The sequence below is a fragment of the Bubalus kerabau genome, chromosome 2 (assembly GCF_029407905.1).
Source record: "Bubalus kerabau isolate K-KA32 ecotype Philippines breed swamp buffalo chromosome 2, PCC_UOA_SB_1v2, whole genome shotgun sequence".
Classification (NCBI taxonomy): domain Eukaryota; kingdom Metazoa; phylum Chordata; class Mammalia; order Artiodactyla; family Bovidae; genus Bubalus; species Bubalus kerabau.
The window spans coordinates 69,709,502-69,735,026 of NC_073625.1; the positions used below are offsets into that span (position 1 = coordinate 69,709,502).

At 37.2% G+C, this 25,525-nt stretch overlaps 1 long non-coding RNA gene across 3 annotated transcripts in view; it reads left to right on the plus strand.

Moving 5' to 3' along the window:
• Positions 1 to 25,525, plus strand: part of LOC129643388 (uncharacterized) — a 323,134-nt gene that overhangs the window by 287,592 nt on the left and 10,017 nt on the right. The window contains exons 4-5 of one of the 3 annotated variants that reach the window (XR_008710272.1): positions 16,364 to 16,571; positions 17,124 to 17,226. The exons of 1 other annotated variant lie outside the window; for it this stretch is intronic. This is a non-coding gene — a long non-coding RNA (uncharacterized LOC129643388). Of the gene's footprint in view, positions 1 to 3,058; positions 3,834 to 16,363; positions 16,572 to 17,123; positions 17,227 to 25,525 lie in introns of those variants that run through there. One more of the 3 variants, XR_008710271.1, reaches the window with a different exon arrangement.

Below are 25,525 nucleotides of genomic sequence, written 5' to 3' on the forward strand. Positions count from 1 at the left end.
GCCTATACACATTTTTATATATAAATTAATAACTCATAAAGACCCATTGTATGTACAGGCAACTCTACTCAATGCTCTGTAATGGCCTAGATAGGAAAAGAATCTAAAAGAGAGTGACCATAGTTATATGTATAACTGATTCACTTTACTATACTCCTGAAACTAAACAACACTGCAAATAATCTGTAATCTAATAAAAATTTTAAAAAATAATATTTGATTTTAATTTATTCAAAATAAGTATAGTTATAAACAGAATTATTGATTTTTGTATATTAAAACATAAGCCATTCATTGAATAAAAATTTCTATGTGTTTCTAATCAAATTCTGCTGGTAGAATTTAACTAATTTCAAGGTTGAAATTTTGTTTTTATTTATGGTCTGTAAGTGTCTGTTTGTGAACTAGGGTTAGAAGTCTGATCAATTCATATACACAAATGTAATTTATTTATGAATTTTAGCTATATTAGATAATAAAGTAATATTTGTTACTACTTGTATGTGTTATATTTTTCAAAGCATTTCCTGTGCCTTCTTTCATAAATAATGGCTAAAATAAATGTTTTCCAAAACCATTAAAAATTCTGATACTGATTTTTAAATAACCAGCAATATTAAAATTATTGTCAGAGGTTACTCTGATACTACTCATAGTCAAACTCACAGTATAATAAAGCCCACAGCATAATAAACTATGATGCAAAGAGCTTAAAAATGGGTTTTATAATAATATCTTCCCAGATGAAAATGCTTTTTTTTATAGCTCTTTTAGAATGCTTCTCTCAAGTTGTAGAGAAATCATGACTGATTGGCAGGAATAAAAGTGGGGGCAGTAATGGAATAAAAATAAAGAAGAAGTTGAGTTATAGCAGTATGGTCTGATGATTTAAAAGGGTAGAAAAATGCAATATTTGAGGCACGATTAATAATACCATATGTGGCTTGTATGGCAAATATGCATAACACACTGCATGAGTGTTAAGTTGCTTCAGTTATGTCTAACTTTTTTGTGATCCTATGGACTGTGGTCTGCCATGCTCCTTTGTGCATGGGATTCTCCAGGCAAGAATATTGGAATGGGGTTCCATGACCTCCAGGGAAGCTTCCTAACCCAGGATTTGAATACACAGCTCCTGTGGCTCCTGCATTGCAGGCAGATTCTTTACCAATGAAACACCGGGGAAGCCGGTAACAAAATGATATATCCCTAAAGAACTTCTTTTGCCCAAGCCTTTGAATCATCCATTCATACATTTCTCCTTAACACTACATGTAATCATTTACCTAAAATGTGTTGCCTCCTACTCTCTAAGTTTTCCTTTTCTCCTTGTTACTGGCCCTCTTCTCATATTGCTATTGATAGTGCTATAACTTTTTGATTGGTCTCCAGTCCTCCAGGTTTCTATTTCTCCAGTTCATTTCCCTCAGGGCCCAAAGCTACAGTTGAAAAGGGAAAGGAGTTAGGATTGAAAGCTTGTCAGTTGCCAAATACTAATACTTCTCTGAGCTCAACCCACATTACAAAGCTATTCCTAATTTACAAGGTGATTGCTGAAGCTGAAGCTCCAATACTTTGGCCACCTGATGTGACGAAATGACTCATTAGAAAAGACCATGATGCTGGGAAAGATTGAAGGCAGGAGAAGGGGATGATAGAGGATGAGATGGTTGGATGGCATCTTTGACTCAATGGACATGAGTTTGACCTAGCTCTGGGAGTTAGTGATGGACAGGGAAGCCTGGCATGCTGCAGTCCATGAGGTTGCAAAGAGTCTGATATAACTCAATGCCTGAACTGAACTGAATTTACAGGGTATAAAGTTGAGTACTGAATAATTTCCATTGTGAGTCTAAGTTCATGTAGCTAGTAAGTGGTCAGAAATAAGATCTATTCCCAGGTCCCCATTCCATTTATCCCAAATTGGATAGATGAGAAAGCTTCCTAAAGATATGTGCTCATCATATTTCAATATCACTATACAGTTTAAGAGAAGTGGAGAAGGAAATGGCAAGCCACTCCAGTGTTCTTGCCTGGAGAATCCCAGGGATGGGGGAGCCTCATGGGCTGCCGTCTATGGGGTCGCACAGGGTTGGACACGACTGAAGCGACTTAGCAGCATACACTTTAATAATAATAGTTAACATATTGACCTTTGAGTAATGCAAGAATTAGGGACACTGGCCCTCTGGGCAGGCAAAACTTGATGAATAACTTATTTACAACTTGCCCTTCCCTATCTGTGTTTATTCCATATCTGCCTGAGGTACGGCATCTATGAATTCAAACAACTGTGGATTGCTTAGTACAGTTGTATTTACTATTGAACAAACCCACCTATGAGTGGACTCGTGCAGTTCAAACCTATGTTGTTCAAGGCTCAATTGTACTTACACAACACTTTCATCTTACCAAGCATTCTTTTCAGTGTTCTTAGTAACCCATTCAGTTTTAAGAATAACACTGCCACATAGGTACTACTATCATTCCCTTTTTCCTGATGAGAAAATGGGACACAAAATATTAAATAGCATGACCAATATTACAAGTAAGGATAGAGTAGAGCAGGGATTTGAACCAATGCAATTCAACTACAGAGTCCACGTTCTTAACCATGGTATAAGATCTGGTTGTTGCTTTGAACATATTTTTTGATTTGAAATTAAACTAATGATTGTGTATGGAAATGTTATGGATTAAATGTATAATGGAAATAAAAATGATACTGAGGTCTTATAATTAGAGGTCAAATAAATTTTATCTGTTACCTGTTTAAGAACTGTGGAAACTTTGAAGCCCTTTTTGAATATCTCAGCAAAGAGGAAGGATAAAGAATACCCTCAGCAAAGGATAAAGAAAAGCTTTGAAAATATAGAGGGAAAAGGTAATTATGAGACTAACAAAATGTTTCATGCTTAAGAAAACTGAAGAAATAATTAAATAAAATTAGCATTTGTAAAAACTGATCATTTTTCCTGCTTTGAAAGAGTCTAAATCATAAAAATACTATTTAAACCTTGCCCACTTTGTCAAATAATACAACCTCACATTGTTTTAGGCTTCCCTGGTGGCTCAAGAGGTAAAGAATCTTCCTGCAATTCAGGAGCTGCAGGAGACACAGGTTCCATCACTGGGTCAGGAAGATCCGCTGGAGGAGGAAATGGCAACTCACTCCAGTATTCTTGCCTGGAGAATCCTATGGACAGAGGAGCCTGTGGGCTATAGTAACATTTTTTTATGGCTTTTTAAACTTAACTAAATAATAGTATCATTTTAAACCTAATCTGGTATGAACTGAAATGTTTGTGTTCCTTAGAATTCATATGTTGAGACCCTAATCCCCAGTGTCATGATGTTGGGTGTGGGGCCTTTGTGTCTAGATTGTGGAGCTTTAGTGATGGGGTTTATACCTTTATATGAAAAGATAGGAGACAGCCTGCTTCCTTTCTCTCTCCACTATGTAAGGACTTACCGGGAAGAAGACCCTCATCAGGAACTGAATCAGCCAGCATATTGATCTTGGACTTCCTAGCTTCCACAATTGTGGGAAACAAGCTCTGTTGTTTAAGCCATCCAGTCTATGATGTTTCTGTTTTAGCAGTTCTGAATAAGATATAGTCTTCTAACCAAGCAAACTCTAATCTAAACATGGAGACTGTTTTTTGTTTTTTTGCCAAAATTTGGTTTACCTGGTATTATGTTGAACTGTGTCTTCCAAAATGATATATTGATATTTTTAACCCCTAGTATATCAGAATGTGGGCTTCCCTTGTGGTTCAGCTGGTAAAGAATTCTGTATGCGGGAGATCTGGCTTTAATCCCTGGGTTGGGAAGATCCCCTGGAGAAGGGAAAGGCTATCTGCTCCAGTATTCTGGCCTGGAGAATTCCATGAACTATATAGTCCATGGGGTCACAAAGAGTTGGACAGGACTGAGTGACTTTCACTTTCACATCAGAATGTGACCTTATTTGGAAACAGGGTCATTGAAGATGTAGTGGCTAAGATGAGATCACACTGAAGTAGGCTGGGCCCTTAATCCAGTATGGTTATCTCATTACACAATAAGAAAAAAAGAGAGAGAGAGAGAGAGAAAAGTCAGAGAAGTCAGACGGCGGACAGCCATGTGAAGACACAGAGCTGCTCGGGGCGAACACTGTGACAACAGAGGCAGAGATTGCAGTGAGACAGCTGTAAGTGAAGATCATCAGGCATTGATGGCCACCACCAGAAGCTAGGAGGAAGCAAGAAAGGATTCTACCCTGACTCTCAGAGGGAGCATGGCTTTGCTGACACCCTGGTTTTGGACCTCTAGCCTTCAGAATCCCATGGACAGAGGAGCCTGGTAGGCTGCCGTCCATGGGGTCGCTAAGAGTCGGACACGACTGAGGGACTTCACTTTCACTTTTCACTTTCATGCATTGGAGAAGGAAATGGCAACCCACTCCAGTGTTCTTGCCTGGAGAATCCCAGGGACAGGGGAGCCTGGTGGGCTGTCATCTCTGGGGTCTCACAGAGTTGGACATGACTGAAGTGACTTAGCAGCAGCAGCAGCAGCCTTCAGAATTGTGAGAGTATACATCTCTGTTATATCAAGCCATCCAAAGCATGGCACTATGTTAGGGCAGCCTGAGGAAGCTATTATACTCATTGAATGGGTAGCCATTCTCTTCCCCAGGGGATCTTCCCAACCCTGGGCTCGAACCCAGGTCTCTCGCATTGCCGGCAGGTTCTTTACCATCTGAGCTACCAGGGAAGCCCCTATTATACCCAGCATCATCCCACATTCATAGAGAAAGAGTGTCTTGATCACATGCTAGCCAGCTAGACTTAGAATCTATTCCACATGTGGGCTTTCTGTTTCTGTCCATTACAATCATATGCCACTGCCTGGAACGGATGTTCAGAACAGGAAAAGCCCCTTTTGAAAACATGTGGCACTTTTCAACACAAAAAAGCTTTAAGTCATCTTGTGTCCTGAAAAAACCCTTCATGTAAATCCACTTTGCAATATCTTTCCTTTCTCCATCCAAAAGGGCAAGGAGATAAAACCTACTCCAACCTGAATGTTAGTTACAAAGCTCCGTTAGGAGCAACCCTCCTTCCCTCTCTGTCTCTCTCTGAGTCAATTAATAGAGAATTTGTCAGAAAGGAAGACCCTCACTGAATATGTCGTTTCCTACCCAGTTTGATGGGGCTTCCCTGGTGGCTCAGTGGTAAAGAACCTGCCTGCCAGTGCAGGAGACATTTATTTAATCCCTGGGTCAGCAAGATCCCCTGAAGAAAGGCATGGCAACCCACTCCACTATTCTTGCCTGGAAAATCCTATGGATAGAGGAGCCTGGTGGGCTACAGATCATGGAGTTGCAAATAGTAGCACATGACGCAGTGACTAAACGACAATACAACCCGTGTAATAATTGTATGCTTTTCAGAACTAGCACAGATAGTATGGTCTAATTACTTACCACAACACAACACATCTATATCCTGAGTTGCTTTGGGATGGCGTATATCCACCCAACTCCCACTTCTCCTTTAAGTTATCATGATGAACTTCAGACTCATAAAGGATCTCCCATTCTAGCCAACCAAAATATTATATTCATAGTTTTCTTTCCTTTTTCTTTCTTCATCAAAGCTCCAGGAATATAATTAAATGTCTTCTTATTTTCAGATATTATCCTGTCTCATAGGAGTTCTCTTTTCCAAAGATTGTCTGGAAGAAAATAAACCTTGCCTACTCTGTACCTTTACTGCTAATTCCCCCCCCGCCCCCATTGGCTTCAGGAATTTAGCAAGATATATTGCTGTTTTTATCATGGACAGATTGCCAAAATTTCATAATGAACATTTGATTCTTATATTGAAATATAACTAATTTATGGATATTATATCTGTTCTTCTCTTTTTGTCTAATCTCATAGGCACTCAAAAATCTTAATAATATTACCAATTATTTCTGGGTTATAGATTATTCATCTATCTTCTTCTTGAGTAAGAAACCTCATTTTATGTCACTTTTCATATGTAGAAAATGTATCTGTTGAATTATAGTGAAACTAGGGTGATGGTTTTTAAGTGATACATTCTTAAGATTATAGCTTGCCTTTCAGAAGAATTCCTTACTCTAGACAATATTTTGAGTGTTCATCCCCTTCAGAGTTAGAAAAATTAAAACTAGATCATTCTTAGTCCAGAAGCAAGATAAATTATTTTCAAATAATTTAAAAAATATACATATGATCGAGATTTTACAATACATTTTATCTCTAGTTTTTCTAGTTTTATAGTGAAATACTGCTAAATTTTATGAAATAGTATCTTTGTGGCTTTATTTTATATTTAGCAGGCAAAACTGGTATATGTCATTGAAATCTCTAAAATCTTAATTGATTTTTTCCTAAGTTATAGATTACTTGAAAAGTAAATTTTCAGTACACTATGATTGATTGACTTAGGAAATTTCTTACTGAATAAATGTACATTCAGCATGAATCTGTTGACACAATTAATTGCATTAATCTTTACTGGAAGATTGTCCACAGTGCCATATGTTTGCTGGGTTTCTATGTTCATAGAATTAAAAATAAATGAGAGATAAACACTGAAAAAAAATAATTTTTATTAACCCTTGATAGAAAAAGAACATTAATTGTTAAAGGTATATGTAATTATTCATTATGTCCAACAAATGAATATAAGGAAAAAATTTTCCGAAGCAACTGGGCCTCTGTTAATCTTCCCTCATAGCTCAGTCGGTAAGAATCTGCCTCAAGGCAGGAGACTGAGGTTCGATTCCTGGGTCGGGAAGACCCCCTGGAGAAAGAAATGGCAAGCTACTGCAGTATTTTTACCCGGATAATCCCAAGGACAGAGGAACCTGGTGAGCTACAGTCTGTGGAGTTGCAGACATAAGTTAGCAACTAAACCATCTCCAAAGGGACTGAGTTCTAAACATGGGTCTGAAAATCACTCTTATAATGATGGTAAATGTGAAGTTCAATTTGTATGAAGTTCTAGGGTTACAATTTAGGATTGATCTAAGGAACTTGTTAAGATTATTATATTGAGACTTCATTGAAAGCATAGGATTTTCTGTTCAGATCATAGGCCCTGTCATTAAAAGGACATTCAAGCCTTGACAGGGAGCGTTCTTCACAGTTAATGTGTGAGCAGATGCTAAACAACTACCCTTTATGCTGATCTCATCCTCAAAATCATGGCAGACAATGGAAATACATGACATACAATGGGAATAAAAATATTAAGACTGAGTCATAGGAGTGTCAGAATATTTGAAGTTTAGAATTGTATTTTGTGTTGTTACCAAGTTAATATATGCTTATAGAAGTGGAAATAAGAGGGAAATTGGAAAAGGATACAATTATAGATAAGTCACACAAAGGCTAATATTTTTTAATTAATTAATTACTTTTAATTGGAGGATAATTACTTTACCATATTGTGTTTTTGCCATACATCGTCAAGAACCAGCCATGGGCGCACATGTGTCCCCTTATCCTGAACCTCCCTCCCCACTTCATCCCTCTGGGTTGTCCCAGAGACCTGTTTTGAGAGCCCTGCTTCATGCATTGAATTTGCATTAGTCATCTATTTTACTTATGGTGATATACATGTTTCAATGCTATTCTCTCAAATCAATCCACCCTCGCCTTCTCCCACATGGTCCAAAAGTCTATTTACATCTATGTCTCTTTTGTTGACTTGCATATAGAATCATAGTTACCATCTTTCTAAATTCTATATATATGTGTTAATACAGTGTTCTGGTGTTTCTCTTTCTGACTTACTTCATTCTGTATAGTAGGCTCCAGTTTCATCCCCTTCATTAGAACTGACTCAAATGTGCTCTTTTTAATAGCTGAGTAATACTCCATTGTGTATATGTACCACAGCTTTCTTATCCATTCGTCTGCTGATGGACATCTAGGTTGCTTCCATGTCCTGGCTATTGTTAACAGTGCTGCAGTGAAAACTGGGGTACATGTTTCTCTTTTAGTTCTGATTTCCTCAGTGTTTTTGCCCAGCAGTGGGATTGCTGGGTCATACGGCAGTTCTATTTCCTGTTCTATTTTTTTAAGGAATCTCCACACTGTTCTCCATAGTGGCTGTACCAGTTTGCATTCCCACCAACAGTGTAAGAGGGTTCCCTTTTCTCCACACCTTCTCAGGCATGTATTGTTTGTAGACTTTTTGATGGCAGCCATTCTGATCATCATGAGATGGTACCTCATTGTGGTTTTGATTTGCATTTCTCTACTAATGAGTGATATTGAGCATCTTTTAATGTGTTTATTAGCCATCTGTATGTCTTCTTTGGAGAAATGTCTGTTTAGTTCTTTGGCCCACTTTTTTATTGGGTTGTTCATTTTTCTGGTATTGAGCTGCATGGGCTGCTTGTATATTTTGGAGATTAATTCTTTGTCCATTGTTTTGTTTGCTATTATTTTCTCCCATTCTGAAGGCTGCCTTTCTACCTTGTTTATAGTTTCCTTCATTGTGCAAAAGCTTTTAAGCTTAATTAGGTCCCATTTATTTTTGTTTTTATTTCTGTTACTCTGGGAAGTGGATCATAGAGGATCTTGCTATGATTTATGTCATAGAGCATTCTGCCTATGTTTTCCTCTAAGAGTTTTATAGTTTCTGGTCTTAAATTTATATCTTTAATCCCTTTTGAGTTTATTTTTGTGTGTGGTGTTAGAAAGTGTTCTAGTTTCATTCTTCTACCGATGGTTGACCAGCTTTCTGAGCACAGCTTGTTAAAGACATTGTCTTTTCTCCATTGTACATTTTTTTCTCCTTTGTCAAAGATAAGCTATCCATAGGTGCATGGATTTATCTCTGGGCTTTCTATTTTGTTCAGTTGATCTCTATTTCTTTGTGTGAGTACCATACTGTCTTGATGACTGTAGCTGTGTAGTATAGTCTGAAGGCAGGCAGGTTGATTTCTCCAGTTCCATTCTTCTTTTTCAAGATTGCTTTGGCTATTTGAGGTTTTTGTGCCTCCATACAAATTGTGAAATTATTTGTTCTAGTTCTGTGAAAAATACCATTGGTAGCATGATAGGGATTGTGTTGAAGCCATAGATTGCTTTGGGTTGTGTACTCATTTTCACTATATTGATTCTTCCAATCCATAAATATGGTATATTTCTCCATCTCTCAGTGTTTTATAGTTTTCTATATATAGGTTTTTTGTTTCCTTAGGTAAATTAATTCATAACTATTTATTCTTTTCATTACAATGGTGAATAGGATTGTTTCCTTAATTTCTCTTTCTGCTTCTTCATTGTTAGTATATAGGAATGCAAGGGATTTATCTGTATTAATTTTATACACTGAAAATTTACTATATTCTTTGATTAGCTCTAGTAATTTTCTGGTGGTATCTTTATGGTTTTCTATGTAGAAGATCATGTCATCGGCAAACAGTAAGAGTTTTACTTCATCTTTTCCAATCTAGATTCTTTTTATGTATTTATTTTTTATTTTCTGAGTGGTATGGCTAGGACTTCCAAAACTGTGTTTAATAGTAGTGGTGAGAGTGGATGCCTTTGTCTTGTTCCTAATTTTAGAGGAAATGCTTTCAATTTTTCACCATGGAGAATAATATTTGCTGTGGGTTTGTTGTATATAGCTTTTATTATGTTGAGGTATATTCCTTCTGTGCCTGATTTCTGGAGAACTTTTATCATAAATGGGTGTTGAATTTTGTCAAAGGCTTTCTCTGCATCTATTGATATAATCATATGGTTTTTATCTTTCAATTTGTTAATATGGTGTACCACATTAATTGATTTGTGAATGCTGAAGAATTCTTGCATCCCTGGAATAAAGTCTACTTGGTCATGATGTACAGTCTTTTTAATATGTTGCTGGATTTTGTTTGCTAGAATTCTGTTGAGGAGTTTTGCATCTATATTCATATAGATGGCATATAATTTTTTTTGTGGCATCTTTATCTGGTTTTGTTATTAGGGTGATGGTGTCCTCATAGAATGACTTTGGGAGTTTACCTTCCTCTGCAATTTTCTGGAAGAGTTTGAGTAGGATAGTGTTAGCTCTTATCTAAATTTTTGGTAGAATTCACTTGTGAAGCCATCTGGTCCCAGGCTTTTGTTTGTTGGAGGATTTTGATTACAGTTTTGATTTCTGTGCTTTTGATGTGTCTATTTAGATTTTCTATTTCTTCCTGGTTCAGTTTTGGAAAGTTATACTTTTCTAAGAATTTGTCCATTTCTTCCAAGTTCTCCATTTTATTGGGATATAATTGCTCATAGTAGTCTCTTATGATCTTTTGTATTTCTGTGTTGTCTGTTGTGATTTCTCCATTTTCATTTCTAATTTTATTGATTTGATTTTTCTCCCTTTGTTTCTTGATGAGTCTGGCTAATGGTTTATCTGTTTTAAATAAATGAAAAATAAATGAAGGAGACTATAGCAAAATTCAATAAAAAGGAGGGAGGTGGGAGGAGGGTTCAGGATGGGGAACACATGTATACCTGTGGCGGATTCATTTTGATATATGGCAAAACCAATTCAATATTGTAAAGTTAAAAAATAAAATTAAATTAAATTAAAAAAAAAAAAAAAGAAATTTTGTTCTAAACTTGCCTGATAGCTCAGCTGGAAAAGAATCTGCCTGCAATGAAGGAGACCTTGGTTTGATTCCTGGGTTGGAAAGATCCCTTGGAGAAGGGATAGGCTACCCACACCAGTATTCTTGGGCTTCCCTCATGGTTCTGACAATAAAGAATTCACCTGTGATGTGGGAGAACTGGGTTCAATCGCTGGGTTGGGAAGATCCCCTGGAGAAGAGATAGGCTACCCACTCCAGTATTCTTAGGCTTCCCTGGTAGCTCAAATGGTAAAGAATCCCTGGTTGCATTGTTTGAGTCATATAGCAACATTCACTAAAAGAGTTTATATAAGATTGAAAAACAAAACCACAATCTATTTGGGCTTCTCTGGTGGCTCAGCAGCAAAGAATCTGCCTTCAGTGCAGGAGCCACAGGAGATGTGGGTTCAATCCCTGGGTTGGGAGATCCCCTGGAATAGGGCATAACAATCTACTCCAGTATTCTTGCTTGGAGAAACCCAAGGACAGAGGGACCCTGGTGAGCTACGCTCCATCAGGTCATACAGAGTTGGACATGACTGAAGTGATTTAGCATGGAACATTAATTAATATTTAATGGCTACTTAGAATTGGTTAGAAGAGCTTCCCTGGTGGCTCAGATGGTAAAGAATCTGCCTGCAATGTGGGAGACCCAAGTTTGATCCCTGGGTCAGGAAGATCGCCTGGAGAACAAAATGACAATGCATTCCAGTATTCTTGCCTGGAAACTCCCATGGATGGAGAAGCCTGGTGGGCCACAGCCCATGGGGTCACAAAGAGTTGGACACACTCTTAGTGTGAGAGACTAACACACATAGAATACATTAGAATGTTAATTAAGTTCTTTAAATGCTTTATTTTATGCATATTACAGCAGACTTTAAGAAAAAATAAATAATATTTTTAAAGATGAGGAAACTGGTCATTAAATTCATCAAGCTGCTAAGAGGTCAAGTTAGAGTTAAGACCCAGATGAGTTAGACTCCAGAACCCATATTATTTTCCCTTTATTACACTAAAAAATTCACATTTTAGCTTCTGATATGGTTGAGCATCATGATTGGTGTAATCTTAGAAAAGTAATTGCACAAACTATCAATTTGTATAACCATAATGTGATTATTCATGAGTGCTATCACAGATACTGAAATATCTCAAGGCAAATTTCTTGGGCACTGCCATCTAACCATCTTGTCCTCTGTTGTACCCTTCTCCTCCTGCTTTCAATCATTCCCAGAATCAGGGTCTATTCCAGTGCATCAGCCCTTTTCATTGGGTGGTCACAGCATTATAGCTTCAGCTTCAGGATCAGTCTTTCCAATGAATATTCATATTTGATTTCCTTTAGGATTGACTGATTTTATCTCCTTGCTGTCCAAGGGACTCTCAAGAGTATTCTCCAGCAGCACAGTTTGAAGGCATCAATTCTTCCTTGCTCAGCCTGTTTAATTGTCCAGATGTCGCATCTGTGCATGGCTACCAGAAAAACCATAGCTTTGACTATATGGACCTTTGTTGACAAAGTAATGTCTCTGCTTTTTAATACACAGTCTAGGTTTCTCCTTGCTTTTCTTCCAAGGAGCAAACATCTTTTAGTTTCATGTTTACAGTCACCATCCACAATGATTTTGGAGCCCAAGACAATAAAGTCTGTCACTGTTCCTGTTGTTTCCCCATCTATTTGCCATGAAGTGATGGGACCTGATTCCTTGATCTTCATTTTTTCAATGTTGAGTTTTAAGTCAGCTTTTTCACTCTCCTCTTTCACCTTCATCAAGAGGCTCTTTAATTCCTCTTCACTTTCTGCTTTTAGAGTGGTGTTATCTGCATATGTGAAGTTACTGATATTTCTCCTGGCAATCTTGATTCCAGCTTGTACTTCGTTCAGCTCAGCATTTCGCATGATGTACTCTGCATATGAGTTAGTTAAACAGGGTGACAACGTATAGCCTTGACATACTCCTTTCCCAATTTTGAACCAGTCCGTTGTTCCATATCCAGCTCTAATTGTTGCTTCCTGACCTGTGTACAGGTTCTCAGGAAGCGAGTAAGGGGGTCTGGTATTCCCATTTCTTCAAGAATTTTCCACAGTTTGTTGTGATCCATACAGTCAAAGGCTTTAGTGTAGTCAATGAAGCAGAAATAGATATTTTTCTTGAATTTTCTTGCTTTTTCTATGATCCAGTGGATGTTGGCAATTTGATCTCTGGTTTCTCTGCCTTTTCTAAGTCCAGCTTGAACATCTGGAAGTTATCACTTCACATACTTTTGAAGCCTTTCTTAAAGGATTCTGAGCATTACCTTGCTAGTGTGTGAGATGAGTGAAAATGTGTGGTAGTTTGAATATTATTTGGTATTGACCTTCTTTGGGATTAGAATGAAAACATTTTTTTCATTCTTGTGGCCACTGCTAAGTTTTCCAAATTTGCTGGTATATTGAGTGCAGCACTTTCACAGCATCATCTTTGAGGATTTGAAATAGTTCATCTGGAATTTCATCATCTCCACTACCTTTGTTCATAGTGATGCTTCCTAAGGTCCACTTGACTTCAGACTTCAAGATGTCTGGCCCTAGGTGAATGATCACATCATCGTGGTTATCTGGGTCATTAAGATCTTTTTTGTATAGTTCTTGTCTGTATTCTTGCCACCTCTTCTTAATATCTTCTGCTTAGAAGATACAATGCTTAGTTCCTTCTTTTTTTCTTTCTTATATTTTAATTATCTGAAATGTCTTCACCCTCATCTCTAGCAGGATTCTCAAACTGGCTCTGCAGGTAAAGATTTGGATTCAAATCAAGGCTCCACTGTTTATTCACTGTGTTAGTTGGAAATCCATGTTTTCATCCCCAGATGTTTGATGTGTAAAATTGGTTAAAAATTCCTTCATCCATATTATTATTATGAGATGCAAATGCAATCACATATGTAAAGTATTTAGCAAAGTGAGCATAATCTTTAGATTCATTAATGTCTACTGTCTCTAACACTGCTCTAGAAAAATCTAAGTTAATAACAAATCTTGATTGTTCCTCTGATGGCTCTTCCTAGTGTTAGCCCTGAGAAGCAGCTCTCCTGCAATTCAGTGTTTCTGCTCTTCTCTCTATTAGTTCAGCCCCAGGGATATTTTGCACCTCCATTTTGGCAGCTACAGGTGATGGCAGCCAATCCTCTCTGAGCTTCCCCCAGGGACTACAGCATTGGATTTCAAGGGTGATATGCCACATAGATTTCAAAGCATGTGTTCTCAAATATCTCCACATTTGTCAGAAACATCACACAAAATGTAGTGGAGAGTTCTCAAGGATCATGCATGTGTGTCCCACTAAAACAAGAACACTGTCAACTGATTTTAAGCAAGACTCACAAATAAACAGTGTCAAAACCACGTCTAGAGTTTGGAGAAGTAGAATAGCTCTGGTGCTAGCAGTGTTTGTTCAAATACTATCTCTCCCCTTCACTTGTTGTGTGAACTTGGGTAAGTTATGTAACTTTTCTGTGCCTTTACACCTTTATATAATCCTCAAAGGGCTTCCTTGGTGGCTCAGACAATAAAAAATCTGCCTGTAATGTGGGAGACCTGAGTTCGATCCCTGGGTTGGGAAGATGCCCTGGAGAAAGAAATGGCAACCTACTCCAGTATTCTTGCCAGGAAAATCCCAAGGATGGAGGAGCCAGACGGGCTACAGACCGTGGGGTTGCAGAGAGTCTGACATGACTGAGTGACTAACACTTGCATTTTTATAATCCTCAGAAGAGTATTACTAGGGAAAATGAGTGGATTTTACATAAACTGTGTAGAATAAGGGTTCCAGGTGCAGTGTAAGAACTATGTATGTGTTTGCTGTTGTTTCTGATCTTCAGTTAAGTATCCCTTTTAGTTCCTTCTCCTTATAGGTGGTCACAATAGTTTCCTCAGTTAGAGAGACAGAATGAGTTAACATGTCATTTAATTCATGGTCATGTTGTTCTGATCTAGTCATTCTGCTACACCTTCCACTGAGTATTAGCAAACTACTTTGAAATATTAGTGTCCACATTCTTTCAATGCAGACTTAGAGGATTAGAGGAGCCAGGGGTAAACCTAACTCTTTTCAGTTCCTAAGTTCATTCAGTTTTCATGACTGAATCAAAATCATGTCATCTGGAAGATTTTGGACATCATTATTCTTAAAAACATGTCCATTTCTCAGTTCTTAATCCTCCTGTTGAACATTCACAAATAATATACCAGCATTTATTTGAACTTGAATTTCTCTGACACCAAGAAGATCTGAGCAACACCCATGATCTCTTTAAAATACTTCAGCAGATGTCATACTGTTACCAGTGAATTTCTACTAAGTTCCATGTGTGTGTATGAGGGTGTGTATGCATGTACATGTGAATATAGCCAATTTTCTCATGTTAATTTGGCAGATTTTTTTTTTCTTTGACTTAACATGTGAGTATATTGAAAATTTTAAAAGTAGAAGTTTCTATTGCAGATATCAAAGTTTTGCCCTCAAGAATTCATCCGAATGAATTTCTTCTATGAGCCTGAGGTTTATGCCAGTAATAATTGAAAATAGAAATAGATTACGGCCTAATGAACTGCTTTAAAATGTTGCTTTCAGAAGCTACTTATTTGCAATATTTAAGGATAATTGCCAATATGCCAAAAAAAATTTTTTTTCAAAATCTAGTGTAGAGTAGAAACTTAAGTAGGTGTTTGACAATTGAGATGTATTCTTAAAATGCATGAAGAAGGTCTAAAGGTAAGATCTAATGTCACGGCACATTTCATGTAAAGTGAAATCTGTTCTGTGTGGCATGTATTTATTCATAGTTTTATTCTTGTGAGAATAATACTATACAATTTTTAGTCCATTATTATGGCTATTTTAAAAATAATGAAGTTGAAAGAACTGCCTGAAAGAATCGGTCTTTTTCAAGTCTGACCTTAACTCATTTGAGAATATATTAAATCTGTTTAATTCAGCTGGGGTAAAATTTACACAGTGATTATGAAATGCTTATGGTTATTGTTTCCAAACAAGTTATGGGATACCAAGTTCAAAAAGAATACCTTCAATCAGTAATGCTATTTTGTACTTAGTGAGGTAGGCGAGGGGCTTCCCTGGAGGCTCACTGGTAAAGAATCTGCCTGCCAATGCTGGAGACGTGGGTTTGATCCTTGGGTTAGAAGATTCCCTGGAGAAAGGAATGGCAACCCACTCCAGTATTCTTGCCTGGGAAATCCCACAGACAGAGGAGCGTGGTCGGCTACAGTCTAAGGGCTTGCAAAAGAGCTGGACATGATTTAGTGACTAAACAACAACAACAAATTAAGCAAACAGCTAAGCAGTTTGTTTCAATAGCATGTGTGTTCTTATTTCATATGAAAAATTTTGTGTTCTGTGGTTAAGGCATTTTTTCCCCTCTTCTACTAGTTTTATAAATAGCATTTAACAAATATAAATATACTAGGTTTTCCAATTCAAAAGTAAACAAGTTCTATATGCCCTGCAGTGGGAGAGACAGATATCAAAGAGAAAGGACTCTAGCACATTTTGAATAAAAACTATGATAAGAATTTTATAAATTTCATAAGCATAGTTGATACATAAATTTCATCCTAAAAGATAACTCTGACATAGTCTTATTGGCCAAGGAAAGTTATCCTGAGACATGAAAGAAAGGGCAGCATGAAAGAGCAAATTTTTTGTTTTCATAAAAATAGAGAAATAGAAAAGTGAATTGATCCTTTTGAATTGTGGAATTGGAGAAGAATCTTGAGAGTCCCTTGGACTGCAAGGAGATCCATCCAAACAGTCATAACGGAAATCAGTCCTGAATATTCATTGGAAGGATGATGCTGAAGCTGAAACTCCAGGACTTTGGCCACCTGATGTGAAGAATTGACTAATTGGAAAGGACCCTGATGCTGGGTAAGATTGAAGGGTGGAGGAGAAGGGGACAACAGAGGATGCGATGGGTGGATGGCATCACCAACTTAATGGGTGTGCGTTTGAGCAATCTCCTGGATTTGGTGATGGACAGGGAAGCCTGGCATGCTGCATACAGTCCACGGGGTCACAAAGAGTCAGACATGACTGAGCAACTGAACTGAGCTGAATATCATTCTTTACATTCAACTACGGTGGGTAGCAGAGGGAAGAGAGTGAGAATTAGTCTCCAAATGCAGGTGAGATGGAATACAGCTTGGAGAATCCTTCAGTTACTTGCTGTGTTGGTTCCCTACTTCTGTCTGTTATGCAACCCTATGTAAATGATGCTAAAGGCCAGAGAGTTATCCTCAATTTGGGATTTTAAAAGATATTTATCAGAATCATGGTTTTTCATTAGTTTTGGGGGCAAATCCTGTCCCTTAAAAGAGCCCCTTCAGATATTTAATATGGAAAGATCATGCGTTCTCCTCAGATTGGAAACAGGACTAAAATGTAACAGAAATGAGATTGTTGGTCCTTTTCTCCCCAAAGATTCTGAGACGGAGAAGTATGATGAAGCTTGAAAACCCCAAGGATTGTGTTACAGTCTCTTTCTCTGAATCACACTTGGCCCAGACAGTTTTGTGATGCACAACAAGATTTTAGCAAATAAAGAAATATTGTATAAATTCATCTCTAGTAAGTTTATTTTCTTGTTTCCCTTTACTCTTCCCACATAAAACTGTATGCGTTTCTGAAAAAATGTAACTCTTTTCTAGTCGTTGTTGTTGTTTACTCCCTAACTTGTGTCTGATCACCATGGAGTATAGACTGCCAAGCTCCTCTGTTCATGGGATTCTCCAGCCAAGAATGCTAGAGTGGGTTGCCATTTCCTTCTCCCCGGGATCTTCCCAACCCAGGGATTGAACCCACATGTCCTGCTTGGCAGTGGGAGATTCTTGACCACTGACCACCCAGGAAACCCTTTCTAATCTTAGAAAGAAGAATTTGATATATTTAAAGATATGTGAAGTACAAATATTATTGCTTATATTATTATACTTATTTCTAGTGCTACTATCAGTAAGAACAGACTTATCAAAATGGGTACCATTTAACTGAACAATCTGTGCCAGTTTCTGTGGCATGTAGAGATTGCCAGGTTTCTTTGCTGTTTTGAAATATAGGGCAAAACCTTTATGTTAGCAAAATTTTCTGCATGAAAAATCATGTCTATTGGGAAAATGAAGGAGAATCTCCTTCTAGATGCCTTTTTTTAAAGCATCTGATCTTGGCAAATGAATGCAATATGGGGATGTAGCAGCTAGAGAAAAAATAATGTATATAAATTGTTTCTCACTATGTACACCTGAATAAAATGAACTGTGTTAAATTGCTTATGTAAAGTAGGAGGACTGTTTCCATTCATGAATAAATAGCATTTATAACATTGCTGTTATAAAGTAATAAATGAATTCACAGTTGGTTCATGCACTAAATCAATTTTGGACGGGGCAAATGAACTAGATATTACACTATTATAACAGCTTGTTCACTCTTCAGTTCAAATAGGAACAAAAGAGAAAACACTATTTTGCACTGTGAGTAACTTTCATAAAATGTTTGACCATAGTTCACTTATTTGACAAAAATATCTTGATCTTATGACCAGAATGTCAATACAGTTATTGTTCAGCTGCTCAGTTGTGTCCAATTCTTTGTGACCCCATGGACTGGATTGTAGATATTCATAAATTTTTTCCCCAACTCCTCCGAGTTACTAAAATTTAAAACTATCTTGTTAGAATTATAGATTAATTAACATATATAATTGGTTAGTGACCCAATAGAATATCAAGTTTTCAAAATAATTATTGAGTTAAGTTCATTCATAGGAATTCAGAGGCAATCTTAGGGTTAATGTTCTATCAAGCAGTTGGACTTTTAACATTTGCAAAATGTCATATTATCATGAAAAAATGGCATTCAAAATAGAATCCAACTTTATCTTACACTAGTGTACTTTCTGACGACTATCTTACACTAGTGTACTTTCTGATGACTCTATCTTACACTAGTGTACTTTCTGATGACTCTGTCTTACACTAGTGTACTTTCTGATGACTCTATCTTACACTAGATACTTTCTGATGACTCTATCTTACACTAGTACACTTTCTGAGAATCTTGAGTAGGTGTCATCACGCATAGTCTTAGAGCAGAAGAAGATTTTAAGGATCATGTATGCCTTACCATTTCTTTCTTTCTTTATTTTCCTTTAACGTTAATATTTATCACTGTCAGATCTGATCACTAGTGCTGCTTTGTCACATATTTGAGTGGTGAGGCAAGTTTCAAACTATGTTCACAGAACTCCTTAGTCCTTATCTACTTCGCTTTGTAATCGATTTCTGATGTTAAACACGTAACTGTTACTTACAAAGAATGATTGTTACATCTATGGATTATTTTTATGTGGGTTAAAGTACTATATTTAAATACATGCTATATTTACATACTTATATACATATATTTCTCATACTTAAAAGATCTCATTTGGACTACTCAGTTAAATAAATAAATGATTTAATATTTCTTTCCCCTTCCATGATTCTAACATGACAAAGACCATTCTAAGAACTTATGCCATATTAGTCATATAGGAAACATTCTTTATGTGCTTATAAAATGACAAATTCTACCTGTTCTTCATCTCCCAAACAAAATATCTCATTCACTTGAACTTCTATAACACTTTTCTTAAGATGCACTAAGTATTGTGTGAGTTCTTTCTGCAAGTATATATGCTTCTTTGCATCATTTTATTTTTCTCCTTCCTCATCCAAACCAGAACAATAACCCACTGCAATATTAACACTAAACTCTCTGCTGCTGGTACCTGATAGCTATCCCCTACTGGATGGATAAGGAGAGAAAAAAGCTGGGTTGAAACTCAACATTAAAAAAAAAAAACTAAGACCATGGCATCTGGCCCCATCACTCCATGGCAAATAGAAGAGGAAAAAGTGGAAGCACTGACAGATTTTGTTTTCTTGGGCTCCAAAATCACTGTGGATGGTGACTGCTGTCATTAAATTAATAGATGCTTGCTGCCTGGAAGGAAAGCTATGACAAAACTAGACAGAATATTAAAAACCAGAGCTATCACTTTGTGAGCAAAGTCCATCTAGTTAAGGCTATGGTTTTTCCAGTAATCATGTACAGATATGAGAGTTGGACCATAAAGAAGCCTGAGCACCAAAAAATTGATGCTCTTGAATTGTGGTGCTGTAGAAGACTCTTGAGAGTCCCCTGGACAGCAAGGAGATCAAGCCAGTCAATCTTAAAAGAAATAAGCCCTGAATATTCATTGGAAGGACTGATGCTGAAGCTGAAGCTTTGGCCACCTGATGTGAAGAGCCAACTCATTGAAAAAGACACTGATGCTTGGAAACATTGAAGGCAGAAGGAGACGAGGGCAGCAGAGGATGAGATGGTTAGATAGCGTCACTGACTCAATAGACATGAATTTGAGCATACTACAGGAGAGAGCAAAGGACAGGGAAACCTGGCATGCTGCAGTCTATGGGATCGCAAAGACTTGAACACAACTTAGTGACTGAACAACAGCCAGATGGATAGCCACATAGTAAATAAACTAAACTTTCTGAGGTGTCAAACAGAAGAGAGTTATAGCAGTGATCGATGAGACGGACAAGCATAAGATAGAATAAGGTAGAACATTTTATTATTACATAGATTTGTATTCCAAGGATGAAAGAGAAGCAATGAAATTATTGCAGCTCTAAAAGTGGAAAATGGTGGTTATTCTGCTGAGGCTTGAGCATATCATTTTATGAGAGCAGCAATTTTACAATCAATGGAATGGAGTATATATGGTAGAATTATTTCCCCCATAGTAGCAATTTGGATGATTACTGTCCTTAATACATTGGTTTACATTTACCTTTTCTAGTTCAATTTTTAGGTTCAACATAATAAAGTACTATTAGTAATATAGTAAGGAAGGAGGAGGAAAATAAGTGTTTAACTGTAAATAGCAGAGCATCTGTGTGATTCATTTCTAAATTCCTTGTAATCAGGGAAAATAATTACAGTATTATGTTCTAAAAATGGCACAGGGATGATTATTAAGCAGATGTATGGCTATTTGTCATTGAGGTTGGGCAGTTTCATTTATAAACTCATGTGCTTATATAACAGCTCAGGATCAAACCTACACCATCTGTGTTATATTAAAAACCTTATCTGGGACATGTGCTACCTACAGGACTGAAACAGTTCTTTTGTTTTGCTAACAGTTGGAGTTGTTGTTCTGTAGAATTAAACCATGGCATTTTACTCTTCATCTATCCTGGGGAAAATCTCATCTGAATAGTTATTACTGTTATCCATATGTAATCCACTGAGAGACGCACAATGTCTGTGATAAATTATTAAAGACATTCATGTCATGAATACTAAGGTATGTGTCTTATGGAAGTCGAGAACTAGAAGGTCGCTTTGAGACAGATTACCTATAAAATGTGGTTAAGTCCACAGCCAACCAGATCATCTGGGTTCATATTCTGACTTGAATATTTGGTACCTATGTAAGTTGGTACCAAAGGTAAATTGGTACCCTATATAAGTTGTTACTTTTAAAGTGAACAATGCAAAGAAATAGAGGAAAACAATAGAATGGGAAAGACTAGAGATCCCTTCAAGAAAATTAGAGATACCAAGAGAACATTATACACAAAGATAGGTACAATAAAGGACAGAAACAGTATGGCCCTAACAGAAGCAGAAGATTTTAAGAAAAGGTGGCAAGAGTACACAGAAGAACTATACAAAAAGATCTTAATGACCTAGATAAACATTATGATGTGGTCACTCATCAGAGCCAGACATTTTGAAGTGTGGTCAAGTGGGCCTTAGGAAGCATCACTATGAACAGAGCTGTGGAGGTGATGCAATTCCAGCTGACCTATTTCAAATCCTGAAAGATGATGCTGTGAAAGTGCTGCACAAAATGTGCCAGCAAATTTGGAAAACTCAGCAGTGACCATGGGACTGCAAAAGGTGAGTTTTCATTCCAATCCCAAAGAAAGGCAATGCCAAAGAATGCTCAGACTCCTGCACATTTGCACTCATTTCACATGTTAGCAAGGTAATGCTTAAAATCCCTCAAATTAGACTTCAAAAGTATGTGAACTGAGAACTTCCAGATGTTCAAGCTGGATTTAGAAAAGGCAGAGGAACCAGAGATCAAATTGCCACATCTGTTGGATCATAGAAAAAACTAGATAATTCCAGAAAAACATCTATTTCTGCTTCATTGACTACACTAAAGCCTTTGACTGTGTGGATCACAACAAACTACGGAAAATTCTTGAAGAGATGGGAATACCACACCACCTTACTCACTTCCTAAGAACCTGTACACAGGTCAAGAAGCAACAATTAGAACTGGACATAGAACAATGAACTGGTTCAAAATTGGGACTTGAGTATGTCAAGGCTATATGTTGTCACCCTGTTTATTTAACTCATATGCAGAGTACATCATGCGAAATGCTGGGCTGAATAAAGTACAAGCTGGAATCAAGATTTCCAGGAGAAATATTAATAACTTCACATATGCAGATGACACTGCCCTAAAGGCAGAAAATGAAGAGGAACTAAAGAGCCTCTGGATGGAGGTGAAAGAGGAGAGTGAAAAACCTGACTTAAAACTCGACCTTGAAAAAAGTAAGATCATGGAATCCAGTCCCATCACTTCATGGCAAATAGATGGGAAACAATAGAACAGTGATAGACTTTATTTTCTTGGGCTCCAAAATCACTGTGGATGGTGACTGCAGCAACAAAATTAAAAGATGCTTGCACCTTGGAAGAAAAGCAATGACGAACCTAGACCGCATATTAAAAAGCAGAGACATTACTTTGAAGACAAAAGTCCATACTGTCAAAGCTATAGTTTTTCCAGTAGTCATGTATGAATGTGAGAGCTGAACAATAAAAAAAGGCTGAACACCAAAGAATTGATCCTTTTCAACTGTGGTGTTGGAGAAGACTCTTGAGCGTCCCTTGGACAACATGGAGATCAAACCAGTCAATCCTAAAGGAAATCAACCCTTAATATTCATTGGAAGGACTGATCCTGAAGCTGAAGCTCCAGTACTTTGGCCACCTGATGCGAAGAGCTGACTCTTTGGAGAAGACCCTGATGCTGGGAAAGACTGAAGGCAGGAAGAGAAGAGGTTAACAGAGGGTGAGATAATTGGATGGGATCACCAACTCAATGGACATGAGTTTGAACAAGCTCCGGGAATCGGTGAAGGACAGGGAAGCCTGGAGTGCTGCCGTCCATGGGGTTGCAATGAGTTAGACACTACTGAGGGACTGAACAATACAAGTTGGAATAGTTATTTAACTTTCTATGCTTCAATTTATTTACCTTTATATTAGACATAATAATAATGTAAACTTTCATGGAATTGATATGAAGATCAAAGATTGAAACACGTATGGTACCTATAACATTGTATACAGGCAAAATGTATAAGTTATTATTTTCCAGTTTAACTTCCTCAGTTTGCAGATTATGAAAGGCAGACTAATTCTTTGAAAGGCAATGATGACTAAAAGATACAAACATACATACACACTTGGAATATCACTCAACTGATCTGAAATTCAGTTCTTTCCCTTCCTAGCTGTATAGCTATGTGGCTTTTGTACAGCAAATGTTACCAAGTGTAAAAAGTGAGAAGAATATTCATAGGAGGTAACCTAAGACTTCCTAGAGCCAAGATTTTTCTTAAAGATGATCTGTCACTATTATTTCATTTTTTCCTGTGGGAGAAGTCACTAGTTTGTATAAAGTTTTTCCTTTCCATTGACCTATCTGCATTATCAGATATATCTCTACCACAGTGACCTTGGAGACCAGTTCTAGAAGCTGGAAAATCTTCTTGAGGACCTTTTCACTTAGTTATATACCATTTTATTTCTTAAGTGCCATAAAATTATCGAGCATAGCTCATTTTTGTAGGAGAATTCTTTGTTGTGAAATGTTAATTTTTTTTTTTTTTTTTAGATTTAGTAGCACTTTGTTTATTGCTACAGTGAAAACATCTGGGTAAAATGTCACCAAATGGTAGCACTTAAAACAAATAGGCTATAAAATAGGGCTTAAACAACATAAAATTTTATAAAATATAAATAGTTTGGCTTCTGTGATACAGCTGTGGAAGTTCATAAGGAAAATGGATGTTTCTTGTATACCTTATCTTATATACATTTATTTCTTAATGGATATACAAAAAGATAGTTATAGGCTTTCCTGGATATGATTTAATATAAAAACAAACAAAACTGACAAAAAACACAATACCAAGATAGTGAATTAAAATAAATTTCAGAAAACAATCAGTGGACACCTTTGACCTTTATCAAGGTGTAACTTCTATACAGATTTTTAGGATTATGAGTTCAATTTATATAATGTGATTTGCCAAATTATATCATTGGAAAATCTATTGTACAATACTTTCCCTGAAACAAAACACTGGGATAGGATACTTTCAAAATTACTGAGGGTAAAATGATCATTTTAAAGAGCTGTCTGTTCTTCGAGCATTTTCATAGCCAGAAAAGAGTAAAGTCACAGCACTGAAGTGAATGCCATTTCTACACAGTGATGCACTGTGTATTTGATTAGTTATGCTTAATAGAAAATGTGGCCTTTACAGCAAAGGACTCTTCAGATTTCTTTAGTAAAATAGAAGACAGGAAGTAGATGATCTTAAAAAAAATTGTTCAGTTTCTAGCCTTTGGAGGAAAAGCCCACAAATCTTTCCTCTCAGGCCAGTGACATTATATTAATTTGCAGTAACTGTTTGCTGATTCAAAAATCTACTTTGGAGAAAACTTTTAGGAAATTATCTTGCCCTGCTAAAAACATGAGATCTTTAATGACTAGTCATTTTGTCTAAAGAAAGTTGATTCACAGGCTCATTCCTTTCCCTGAAGGAGAGGTTACCCCCAAGGATGTGGATGTGCATGTTGTGTGTGTGTGTCTCTGTATGTGAATGTGTTTATATTTGTCTTTACATAGGTTCTCTGGATAGGAATCTTACTTAACTTGAAAATTTACATACAGCCTTTTTGGTTGGGTGATACCAGCTAAAATGTCTTCACTCGCTGACACTAACTCAAGAGTTATAGATTGCTTCTTTTAATAGACACTATTGCATTGTACATTTTTAAAAAGTTTTAGTAGGATAATTGCTTTGCAACACTGTGTTGGTTTCTGCCATACAACAATGTGAATCAGCCATTGTTATTTAGTCGCTAAGTCATGCCGGACACTTTGGGACCCTTGTAGCCTGCCAGGATCCTCCGTACATGGGATTTTTTCAGGCAAAAATATTGAAGTGGGTTGCCATTTCTTTCTCTAGCGGATCTTCCCACCCCAAGGATTGAACCCGTATCTCCTGCTTGGCAGGTAGATTCTTTGCTCAGTCATGTCTTTGAGACCCCATGGACTGTAAACCACCAGGCTCCTCTGTCCATGGAATTCTCCAGGCAAGAATACTGGAGTGAGTAGTCATTCCCTTCTCCAGGGGATCTTCCCAACCCAGGGATCAAACCTGGGTCTCCTGCATTGCAGGCAAATCCTTTTGCAAATGAGTGTGTACACACACACACATACACACAGACACACACACACACACACACACCCTCACTCTTGAGCCTCCCTGCCATCTCCCATCCCATTCCTCTGGGTCATCACAGAGGACTGGACTGGGCTCCGTGTGTTATACAGCAGCTTCCATCAGCTATCAGTTTTACACATGGCAATGCATGAATGTCAGTGCTACTCTGTTGATTTGTCTTACCCTCTCCTTTCCCCATTGTGTCCACAAGACCAACCTCTACATCTG